Below are 13585 nucleotides of genomic sequence, written 5' to 3'. Positions count from 1 at the left end.
ACGAGCAGGGACCTCTTCCCTCATGTGCTTCTCTTTACATTTTCTTCTACTCCTTACTCCCCATAAGGGCACCTAACGCGTGACTGCCAACTCCCGGCTGCTTATTGTGAGTGCTTTAATCGCTATTGCAGCAATATACTGTATATAAATCGTATCCTTGTCTTGCACTGTAATGTACTGTAAATTACTTGTTTCTTGTTCACTTACTAGTTTTATGTACTATGTTAGGCGCTGCGGAACACTTGTGGCACCATATAAATAAAGAATAATAATAATAATAATAATAATAATAATAATAAGCTCAGGTGTCAAAGACTGTCAAGGTTTCTGTGATCCAAATATCAACTCCTGGTGCTGTGTATATGGCTACGCTGACCACACTCTTACACCCATGGGCAAAGAAAAGATAGAATTAACCCTATTTGGCACAACAGGACAAAACAATTAAGTGCAGGCTAGCTACAGGTGCTCAGGGGGTCTTCAATCCCCCTAACATTAAAAGGAATTAAGAATAAACAGAGCGCAGTGCTGATATTTGACACAATCTTTTTTCTATTCAATATTTTATTTATAATCACAAATGTGTATTGGGTTTCTCCCCAAACTAAACACCACAGGACTGAAGTTAAAAAAAAATAATAAAAATATTATATTCTTATTTATTTTTCTACTTGGACCAACATGCTAGTCTTTAGCAATGCCTGGATGTGACGATGGAAGTTGTGGCCTGCAGCATCCATTTCCATCTGTACAGTTTCACATGATTAGTTGTAGGTCAGGTTTCTGACACCAACTCTCATTTCTTCCTCTATATCAGTAGCGGCAACCAGGTGACTGAGGTCTACCACAAACTTTGCAAACGGTTTCACATTTAAATGTACTTTGAATCCTCAGAGTCAACAGTGATTATTGTTGTACATCTGCCCACCTGAAGTGGTCGTTCACTCTGGAGAGTCTGTTTATCAGCAGCCAAATCCCACAGGACGGGAGGAGCGAGCCCTTGGTCAGAGTCCTGAAGCTCGTTCATTTTCTTAAGAAGTTGCTGTATATCGTCTCCCACTTGTTTAATTTGACGAGAATATGTAATTTGTCCATAGGTTTCCAGCAAGGCGATGTCTGCCTCATCCAGCAACTGTACAGGCTTCCCCTCCTCCTTTGCCTTCCACCGGTTGGCTCCCAGGTAGTCCGGCATGACGCTGGTGAGATGTGCAACCACTGACCCTGAGACACTGGGGATGGTGATTAACCAGACAGAGAATTACACAGCGAACTACTATTCCCACACAGTCTTAAATTATGATATTAGATAATATAGAAAAAGGGAACCTTTTTTGAATATACAAATTATTTTAATAAAAAAGCATATAAACAGTGTCATTTGAACAATATTAAAAAAGCCCCATTTCGGAGCATATAAAAGTTTGGGCTAGTTAAGTTCCACATACAAAAGTAATGGCTAAAGTTCAGAACATGGGGTACAGTAAACTTTTATCATCTATCTGTCTATCTATCTATCTATCTATCTATCTATCTATCTATCTATCTATCTATCTATCTATCTATTTATCTATCTATCTGTCTGTCTGTCTGTCTGTCAGTTGTTCGGTCTGTCTTATCTAAAGTTTACTTATGTCAGGTTTACGTGTTAGGTTAGTGTACCTTATGTTCTGAACTTTTACCAAAAGTAATTGCACCAAAGACACTTTCACCTAAAGTTTATATTACCTTCCAAGTGCTTGGCCTCCTTAAGTTTCTGCCGCGTTTTGTCATTTGGGGCACGACTTTGTTGAAGATATTCAGAGTGACACAACTATCCATCCAAAAAGCTTGTTTACATTTAGCTGTTTCTGTTCATTAGATTCACATCAACATTAAAACACCACTCTGATAATAATTACTAATTAAAAAACAACCGAAAAGTAGGATTTACATAATCCACCTAATTTGTGTGTCTATGTAAACAAAATTTTCTTTGTGTAAAAAAACATACATTTGTTACAAAAAGTAAAACATAAAGTAAAAAATAAAACAATTATGGATTGGACACCAATTGTAATAATATGGGTTTTTTTTGGATCACAACATTTAACATGCAGAGTTTTTAACTCTCAGAGTGCTGTCATGCAGAGTTTGAATTATGAGAGTTGCTCTCTGTTTTTACTTAACCAGTGGGCAAAGAACAGGATCTCTTCCTATCTCATTGCCCACTAATACGGGAGTTTTTTGCCATCAAAATGGGTGTTTTTGTTTTACATGATATGTTACAGTCAGGTGCATAAATATTGGGACATTGACATAATTTTAATATTTTGGCCTCTATTCACCACCACAATGGTTGTGAAATGAAACAAACAAGATGTGCTTTAACTGCAGACTTTCAGATTTAATTTGAGGGTAATTACATCCAAATCAGGTGAACGGTGTAGGAATTACAACGGTTTCTATATGTGCCTCCCACTTTTTAAGGGGCCAAAAGTAATGGGACAAACTAAACAATCCTAAATCTAACTTTCACTTTTTAATACTTTGTTGCAAATCCTTTGCAGACAATTACAGCCTGAAGTCTGGAACGCATAGACATCACCAGACGCTAGGTGTCATCCCTAGTGATACTCTGCCAGGCCTCTACTGCAAATTTCTTCAGTTCCTGCTTGTTCTTGGTGCAGTTTCCCTTCAGTTTTGTCTTCATCAAGTGAAATGCATGCTCAGTCGGATTCAGGTCAGGGGATTGACTTGGCCATTGCATAACATTCCACTTTTTAGCCTTAAAAAACTCTTTGGTTGCTTTTGTAGTATGCTTCGGATCATTGTCCATCTGCACTGTGAAGCGCCGTCCAATGAGTTCTGAAGCATTTGACTGAATATGAGCATATAATATTGCCCAAAACACTTCAGAATTCATTCTGCTGCTTTTGTCAGCAGTCACATCATCAATAAATACAAGGGAACCAGTTCCATTGGCAGCCATACATGCCCATGCCATGACACTACCACCACCATGCTTCACTGATGAGGTGGTATGTTTTAAATCATGAGCAGTTCCTTTCCTTCTCCACACTCTTCTCTTCCCATCACTCTGGTACAAGTTGATCTTTGTCTCATCTGTCCATAGGATGTTGTTCCAGAACTGTAATGGCTTTTTTAGATGTTGTTTGGCAAACTCTAATCTGGTCTTCCTGTTTTTGTGACTCACCAATGGTTTACATCTTGTGGTGACCCTCTATATTCACTCTTGTGAAGTCTTCGCTTGATTGTTGACTTTGACACATATACACCTACCTCCTGGAGAGTGTTCTTGATTTGGCCAACTATTGTGAAGGGGTTTTTCTTCACCAGGGAAATAATTCTTCTGTCATCCACCACAGTTGTTTTCTGTGGTCTTCCGGGTATTTTGGTGTTGCTGAGCTCTCCGGTGCGTTCTTTCTTTTTAAAAATGTTCCAAACAGTTGATTTGGCCACACCTAATGTTTTTGCTATCTCTCTGATGGGTTTGTTTTGATTTTTCAGCCTAATGTTGGCTTGCTTCACTGATAATGACAGCTCTTTGGATCTCATATTGAGAGTCGACAGCAACTGATTCCAAATGCAAATGTCACACCTAGAATCAACTCCTGACCTTTTACTGGCGTAATTGATAATGAAATAATGAGGGAATAGCCCACACCTGTCCATGATATAGCTTTTGAGTTGATAGTCCCATTACTTTTTGCCCCTTAAAAAGTGGGAGGCACATATAGAAACCGCTGTAATTCCTACACCGTTCACCTGATTTGGATGTAATTAACCTCAAATTAAATCTGAAAGTCTGCCGTTAAAGCACATCTTGTTTGCTTCACTTCAAAACCATTGTGGTGGTGAATAGAGGCCCAAATATGAAAATTATGTCAATGTCCCAATATTTATGCACCTGACTATATATGGTTTTTATAAATGACAATCCATGCTGCAGAAGCTTGGTTATCACCCGAGTTGTTTCTTCCTATTAATAATCTTTTTTCTGAATAATAAAATGTTTAAGTAACGGAAAATATTCTAAAATCTAAAAAAATTAAATCATTAGAGATAGGGAAAAAAATCTTTTTATAAAGAATAAAGTTTTTGTTTCTATGGTTTTTCCTATTAACTTTATGCTGTGAAGTAACTCAATAAAATAAGTAAGTTTGTACAGGTTCTTCTTAATACTGTACATGTAATTGCTGCTGTCTTTACATTGCGTGCCTCACAATCCACTTCATTTAGCTTCTAATTACCACATTATTATGCAGCCTGTGACCTTTTACCACGTTTTAGAAAATTTTCTTCATTTAATGCTATCATTGCTCATTATCTTGTCACAGCTATTTAAAGGAGCACTAAACCTCTTTTGTATAATGTGACTTATGTAAAACAGTTATTAATAACATTAATAACATTCACAAGTTCGCATATACTGTATATGAGTACAGTATAATGATTATAATATACATCGGTAAAATGTACAGTACTGACCAGTGCACCTAAAGTAACAAGTTGACACAAAATGTACAGTACCTTCCATACTCTGGATAAGTGAGCAAACACTAGTTTTACTCAACCGCAACCCCACCAGGTCATGTTTTGAGGATTTCTGTCTGTGGAAGCAGGTGGTATAATTACTGACACAGCAAAATAGATTAACCCATCTGTGCATGATTAAAGAAATCCAGAAAACATGACCTGTTGGTTAGGGATGGATTAAGAGAGGAGGGGCTGGTGTGCAGTCACCATGATGGCATTCCCCTCTGCTGATGCATTTGCCAAGTAGAGTCTACTGTGCATTCAATGATATCTGGAAACATGACACCCACGCCATTATCTTGGCGACTGATCTACTGCACATGTGTAGATCTCTGTGGCTCAGACAGACAGATAAGTATCATCTATGAGTGCAGGGTACACCACACACCATGGACCGATTACAGATAGGAATATACTTTTGGTTATCCTTGAGGACTAGAGTAGTGTGCAATGAGAGGCATGGATGTATTGGCACTGTGGGAACAGCGTGTAGTGTGCAATGAGAGGCATGGATGTATTGGCACTGTGGGAACAGCATGCAGCGTGCAATGAGAGGCACGGATGTGTTGGCACCGTGGGATCAGTGCATAGCGTGCAATGAGATACACAGAGTAGATGCAATAACCCTGGAAATCAAAACCAGACAGAAAGTGTACACATGCACAAGGACCATAAATGAAAAGGTAAGGTAAGACCCCCACCAAACTTGACTAGGGATCCCCCACTTTACTCAGTGAGGACCCAGTTTGTGGCCCAGTGTAGATGGTCCCCACCATGAAAGCAACAGAGAAATTTGCTTGAGGACTCTGCCGATGGTAATGCGGGTATGGATGTGTTGCTGCCAGGGAGACCGAACACCAGAGTAGAAACAACAAAATAAGCAAACTATACTGGAAAGTATAGTTCTGAAGCCGGAGCATCCAGAGCCAGCCCTAGGCATAGGCAAACTAAGCAAATGCCAAGGGGCATCCAAGCCCACCTAGGGCCATCGGTTGGCGGAAGTTTGGGGCAGGCACCGAGGCAAAGGGTTTTGGATTGCATGTAATCATGTCCAAATTACATGATTTTGGCTGTTTTATCGATTTTTATCTGACTACCAAACCAGGACTCGGTTCGATTCAGAACCCCAAAGTGAATCCAAACTGGGACTCGATTAGACACGGAACCCCTAAGTTTGGGTATATTCATATTTCAGAAAAACCGAACCACACATCTCTAATTATAATTTTGTAATGTGTAGAGGGATAGAATATATGTTCTCTAAAATGAGTGTTTTTGCATTTGGATTGTTAACATCTGGAAAATGTTTTATTAATGTGTTTACTGTTTTATTCATTAAATATTAATTTGCATTAGCAATCAGAGTTATATGAGTGCTATTGTAAAGCACCACAAAACACAATGAAAACTCTATTGTGCTTAAACCGCCTTGTCCCAGTCAGATATTTAAATAAAGGTAAAGGGTAGATTTATAAAATTTTCAAAAAATTATAATCAGATCCTAGCTACAGTATAATTTTACAGAATGTAATAGATGTTAGCTACAATTTGGTTGGCTGGTGTGGCCAATACCTCCACTTATGCTCTTTAAACGTTTGATAAATCTTTTCTCTAAGGGCCAGATGTACAGTACTAAGCACTGAAAAGTGATAAACTGGAGAGTGATAAACCACCTGCCAATCAGGTCCTAACTGTCATTTTTCAAACACAGCCTATAAGATGCAGGGCCGGCGCTTCCATTAGGCAGCCTTAGGCAGCTGCCTAAGGGCCCCAGGCATAGGCTTGCCTCTCGCGGAAGCCACTTAGGACACCCAGTGAATGCTGCTTCCCCCAGCGGCAGGCGCCCATCTAGACTCGCCCCCCTGACAAGGTAAACCCCCCCCACGTAGCTAGACCTGAGAGACAAGCCGCTGCGCTGCCAATGCTGTGCAGGGTGAATGCCGGGCAAACGCTCACTGAAGTCTCTTCCTTCCTCCTTTTAGGGTCTGTAGTGGCAGCATATTGTTTGCAGTTCCAGTCTTGGTTACTTCTGAGGCTCTGCACTAATTACTACCTGTCTGTGTGCAGTATCAGGTGCACACTAGTTGATTCTCCTGTCTGTGCACAGCCCATGTGCTCATTAGTCTCTTATTAGGTAGGCTTGCTCTAGTTGGGACCTTTTCAGTTAAATTCTAGCCAGCCCTTCACTCCATGCCGGTGATAGCATGTGTTTCCAGTTTCTGTTGGTCTCCTGTTCACAGTCGAGTTCCAGTATCCAGACAGCTCCATTGTACCTGCCATTTGTGTCATCTAGGTGGCACGGTCCACATCTGTACTACCTGCCGTTTGTGTCATCTAGGCTGCATGGTCCGCATCTGCTCTACCTGCCGTTTGTGCCATCCAGGCAGCACAGGCTGCACTCAGAGTCCAGAGTGTGCAACCTAGTGTCCTGAGTACACCATTCTGTGTACTAACCACTTGTGTCATCCCGGCAGCATTAAGTGCACCTGGGTGTTGTGAGTATGCAGTCCTGTGTACGACCACTTGTGTCATCCCGGCGACATTGGCGCACCACAGCATCTCCTAGCCAAGTCCTTCAGCTCGGAGGCTGCAGCTTTACTCAGTGACTGTGTCTCGGCCCAAGCCCAAATCCTGCCAAAGTGTTTCTGCCTTCAAGGCAGCAACTCACCCCAGTGGCTGCTACTGGCCCAAAGGCTGCATCTCATCTAAAAGGCCCACAGGCCTCATCCAGCCCAGAGGCTGTTACCGACCCAAAGGCCACATCTCAACTATTAGGCCCACAGGCCTCATCCAGCCAAGAGGCTGCTACTGGCCCAAAGGCCGCATCTCATCTAATAAGCCCACAGGCCTCAGCCAGCCCAGAGGCTGCTACCGTCCCAAAGGCCACATCTCAAAGGCCCACAGGCCTCATCCAGCCCAGAGGCTGCTACCGGCCCAAAGGCTGCATCTCAACTAATAGGCCCTCAGGCCTCATCCAGCCCAAAGGCTGCTAACGACCCAAAGGCCGCATCACCACTTACTGGCCCACAGGCCCATCCAGCCCAGTGGCTGCTACCGGCCCAAAGGCCGCACCACAACTCATTGACTCTTAAGCCACATTTGTAGCCAGCTCCTCCAGCCCTTCAGGCAACCACCCAGCCGCATCCAGCCAAAGAATTCCAGCCCTCAAGGCTGAGCAGGACTTTTACTCTTGGCTACCACTGAACCATAATAATATAAATATATATATAAATGTACACATATATATATATGTGTACATATGTATATATGTATATATACACATATTTACACACACATATATATGTGTATGCGTGTGTTTATATATATATATATATATATCTGTATATATATGTATATATATGTGTATATATATACATATATACATGTGTACACAGTACACACACATATATATATATATATATATATATATATATACATATATATGCATACATTTATATATATATATATATATATATATTGTTATATGTGTGTGTGTATATATATATATATATATATATATATACAGTATGTGTGTGTGTATATATATATATATATATATACATATATACAGTATATATATTTATATATATATATATATATATACGGTATGTATATATAAATATATATATTTATTTAAAAACACAATCTACTGTCCCCCCTTATTAACCATTTTCACAAATAGTGTGCGATAAAGACTGCCCGGATGGTTAGTTCATAGAATTAATGATAGGAGATCTTATGCGTATAGGGAAATAATTCTCACTATGATCCCAACTTTTCCACTTTATTTGTAAATATGATCCATTGCTCTTTTATATAACTCAACTTGTATTTTAGGCTCAGTAGTTATTTTATTTGTCTTTTTCAAAGGTTAGAGGATACCACTGTGTTTTGCAAAGCATTATATAAATAGCTTGTGGCCACTGCATTTCAATATTACCACCCTGTCATCTGCACATATTACCTGGAATAGTGAACCCTCTGGCGTAAATTATAAGGATAGAAGCCTCTGAGGTATTGTGAATATATAAAACATAATTCTGATTGCAAAGTAGTTTTATACAGGTTACATACTCCTAACATGACTATACATATCTTCCGTATCTATTATTAGTGAAATGTTATGTTTATATAATGATAACTGTGTAAAAATAAATAACTTTTTAATTCGATTCTTGCATCTATTCCAAATGCCTTTATCTCTCTATATATTTTTATTATTTCTTTTCCGCATTGAATACAACTAAAGATAATCACAGGAGAATTTAATGTAGCTGTTTGAGACTGTTCAGGCCGTAACATGCCATTACTTCTGCACCCCTGCCGGAGAACAACAACTCAGAGTACTGATCTGTAAAAGACTGTATGCCCAAGGCAACTGGTCAATTTTCTCCTGTTTGCGAGTCAATTTCAGTTTGAAAGAGTTATCATGTAGTTAGCTCCCTGCTGAGGACTCAGGACAGAGATGAAATTGGACCAAAAGCAATTTCCCAGATGGCAAAAAATATGTGGATTCTTTTTTTTTATTTGTCTTTTGTTCTTGATCTTGAAATTCAATCATCTCGATGAATCTTGTTGTTACTGTTTTTGAAGTGTGGATTCAGTGTTATGAATGTAAATAGACACACCGGGTTAGGTCTGACATGGGACCAAAATCTCCATCTTCCATTGTCTAACTTTTCTCAAGAGTCCTATAATTGACCAATAATCTCATATGAACTTCCATGGTCGCTAGTGGTTAACAAATTGAAATTTACACAAATAACATATATACCGCAACCCGGTAATAGCAGCTCCAATTCTACCCAGGCTTGCCCAATACAAGAAAAATCAAAAAGCATAAAATTAAACTTTAGGGAAGAATCAAAGAGTGTTCCCTGTTGATGTATTAAGAGTACGAACTTATACTTAATGTCCAAAGTGAAATCCTTGTGGTGTTCTCTGATTTCTTTCTTTGACGTTCATTTCCCCAATGATTGTCAACATGAAAGGAAAAGAGAACCAACAATGTGTAGATTCTTCGATATAACAATCACACAAAGAAGATGAAGCAGACTTCACGTGGGATAAAAGTAAGTAATATTCCACAAGTGGACGTTTCCCAGAAAATTAGACGGTGAAGTGACGGACGTACCATTCTTACTTCACAATAAATTTAAAATATGCATGTAAAGGTATCTTTATCATACAGATCTTAAGGATCGACACCAACAGTGTAATAAACACAATATAAGTTACTGGTTCGCACAAGTTCAGTTTTTTGTTATAAATACGGAAATGCAGATTTATTTTGCATAGAGAAACCAACATTCAGGTCCATCACAACTGTAATATTCATTGGATGACTCCAGGTTGGTGGTGCACCCACAAACTTTGTGTAGAACACATGAAACAGGGGTTTGGAAATATTACTATGCAGAGGGCATAGAGGTAGATCCAAAGAAGACAAAAAAGCCTAGGGCGGGGCACTCTTGAAAAGGAAATAGTATAATATAAATACAAGATGTAAATGATATGATGAAAAATATTAAAACTTAACGTTTAATTTTTACCTAAAATAAGGCTCTCTTATACCATAAATTGCAATGTATAATAGGTAATAATTGACCCAATTAATACACAAGAAGGTATATAAGAGAGAGAAAAAAGGAAAATGATTATCGATCAGGATCAAAGAACAGATATAGACCTTGTGAATATAGCAATCAGTGGTTGCAAGGACACGTAGTATATGATATGTGTATAGATATATTCACATACACACACATATACATACACATGTATATATTTCTTTATAATCACTGTTAATACATAAAAAAAGTAAACCAAGTGTTAAAGGATATTTATGAAATGGCAGCCAGATGCATATAATTAATACAAGGTAACAGGCGAAATATATGAAAAGGACCTCAAATCTCTAGTACATAATTGAAAATTGACAAAGAGACTCAACACACCACCTCAAAATATGGAGTACAATTATAATAGTTCAATATTTAGGATAATGTGCAGCCTGATCAGCTATATCTAGCAAAATCAAAGCACACATGTGATATTGCAGCTGAGCAACTGTAAGGAAAAAACCATATGCAGACACCTTTCTAGTCAATAACTAAATTATAAATGTGAATATGATAATTAGTACCATATACATAGAATGAAAGAGTATACATTCCAGTTAGTAGATACTAAATAGATAAATAATCATAAAGTGTCAATGAACATATAAATCAGCATATCGAAATGAGTCTCCATCACCTGAATGGAGAAATGAAGTTAAGTGAGATCAAATGATATCCCAGCAAACAATTTTGCTGTTATAGATATGTAGGGTCTTAATTCTACATTCATATGTGACATAAAATTACAATCCTACAAGATTATTGTGACCAGGTACCAAATACCCAAAAGAGAAAAAAGAGTGAAAAAAGTAAGGTCTGGAATAGATGGGCATAAAGTCACTTCTGCTGCCCCTATCTGAATCAAATAGGGAGTGAGAGAGTGACACTAATACATAAACCAGATGAAACAACAGACAGCGCTTCTGCTGCCTGAGAGAATAGCTGCGTCTCTTCCCTGATACCAACTGGCATTGCAGGGAGAGTCAAGCGCTAAGGGACTCAGATGAGAGAGCACTATAGGAGCGATAGAAAGTACCTGGAGAAAGAGTGAACTCCGTAGAGTTGCTGTGAGGTGCGTGTGGGGTCCTGCTACTGTGAGCACTAAAAAAAGGACGCGCGTTTCGCCGGGAAGGCTTGGTCACCTGATCGCGAGGGAAGAGACGCAGCTTTTCTCTCAGACAGCAGAAGCGCTGTCTGTTGTTTCATCTGGTTTACGTATTATTGTCACTCTCTCACTCCCTATTTCATTCAGATAGGGGGCAGCAGAAGTGACTTTATGCCCATCTATTCCAGACCTTACTTCTTTCACTCTTTTTTCTCTTTTGGGTATTTGGTACCTGGTCACTATAATCTGGTAGGATTGTAATTTTATGTCACATAAGAATGTAGAATTAAGACCCTACATATCTATAACAGCAAAATTGTTTGCTGGGATATCATTTGATCTCACTTAACTTCATTTCTCCATTCAGGTGACGGAGACTCATTTCTATATGCTGATTTATATGTTCATTGACACTTTATGATTATTTATCTATTAGTATCTACTAACTGGAATGTATACTCTTTCATTCTATGTATATGGTACAAATTATCATATTCACATTTATAATTTAGTTATTGACTAGAAAGGTGTCTGCATATGGTTTTTTCCTTACAGTTGCTCAGCTGCAATATCACATGTGTGCTTTGATTTTGCTAGATATAGCTGATCAGGCTGCACATTATCCTAAATATTGAACTATTATAATTGTACTCCATATTTTGAGGTGGTGTGTTGAGTCTCTTTGTCAATTTTCAATTATGTACTAGAGATTTGAGGTCCTTTTCATATATTTCGCCTTTTAATTGTATTAATTATATGCATCTGGCTGCCATTTCATAAATATCCTTTTACACTTGGTTTACTTTTTTTATGTATTAACAGTGATTATAAAGAAATATATACATGTGTATGTATATGTGTGTGTATGTGAATATATCTATACACATATCATATACTACGTGTCCTTGCAACCACTGATTGCTATATTCACAAGGTCTATATCTGTTCTTTGATCCTGATCGATAATCATTTTCCTTTTTTCTCTCTCTTATATACCTTCTTGTGTATTAATTGGGTCAATTATTACCTATTATACATTGCAATTTATGGTATAAGAGAGCCTTATTTTAGGTAAAAATTAAACGTTAAGTTTTAATATTTTTCATCATATCATTTACATCTTGTATTTATATTATACTATTTCCTTTTCAAGAGTGCCCCGCCCTAAATTTTTTTGTCTTATTTGGATCTACCTCTATGCCCTCTGCATAGTAATATTTCCAAACCCCTGTTTCAAGTGTAATAAACACCCAATGTGGAACATCCAAAAGTAGTGTACTCCACTCACTTGAACAGGTATAATAAAGTGCACATCAAGGTATCGTTACATATGGGATATATCTTCAATAAAAAAAGCGTACCCCACTCACACAATTGGAGTGTTGATTTCTCATATAAAGGTGTCTTTCATAGTCGATTTCCAATCACTAATATATGATCATCATGGTATTCAAATGTAGTAAAACAGGATTTATTCCAATTTATAATAAAACATCAGAACAATATTAAAGTGCAGTAAGCTCAAATAAAAGTTCCAAACACTGGTCTCCAAAACAACTGAGATCAAGATATTAATGGATGGCTTAAATATAGCTGTCCGCATCAGTCATATAGCCGCAGAGGTACCTCAAATACTTCAGGGTCCAGAATGTTCAGTCCTCACAATTGCACATATTCTCACGCCCAACGCAATTCCAAAAAATCTTTTTCATGGAATAAAAAATCAGGGAGGACTCTTTGATTCTTCACTAAAGTTTGATTTTAACAAATTCAATCTTGTTGATTCATATGATTTATATATCGATTCCCAGATTTGACATGCTGATTTAAATCTGGGAAATGTTTTGTTTGGATTTGTGATTTAATTACAGTATCTCTATATGCCAGAAGGGACTGGGAAATGCTGCTGTAGACTCTGGGCTCCAAGGGTCTTCTGTTAAATTATCAGAATGAAGGTCTCTTATGCTTAATCTTGTGCTGGATCAGGAGGGGCCTCTTCTGTACTCTTTTGAGAAGTGAGCAGAGTCTTGGGGGGAATGTGGGTCACAGAGGAGATTGACTAAGAATGCACTTCTGTTGTTTCCTCTCACAGTCTAAAAACATAAGGGTAAATTAATGTTAAGATGTGTGTTATGGTATTTAGACTGTAAGGGGTATATTTACTAAAGTGCAAGTTTATAGAAGTAGTGATGTTGCCCATAGCAACCAATCAGATTCTAGCTACTGTATTATCTTCTAGAAGGTGCTAGATAAATGATAAATAGAATATGATAGATTACTATGGGCAACATCTCCACGTCTAAAAACCTGTTAGTAAAGGGGT

General features: G+C 38.2%; 1 pseudogene; it reads right to left on the bottom strand.

Annotated features, from left to right (window-relative positions):
- Positions 1 to 764: 764 nt before the first annotated feature.
- Positions 765 to 1192, bottom strand: LOC148439508 (26S proteasome regulatory subunit 7 pseudogene; annotated as a pseudogene).
- Between the last annotated feature and the right edge of the window lie 12393 nt (positions 1193 to 13585).

This window comes from Taudactylus pleione, unplaced genomic scaffold (assembly GCF_031769625.1).
Source record: "Taudactylus pleione unplaced genomic scaffold, aTauple2 ptg001739l, whole genome shotgun sequence".
In the NCBI taxonomy this organism is placed as follows: domain Eukaryota; kingdom Metazoa; phylum Chordata; class Amphibia; order Anura; family Myobatrachidae; genus Taudactylus; species Taudactylus pleione.
This window is presented reverse-complemented; position numbering and strand designations above follow the sequence as displayed.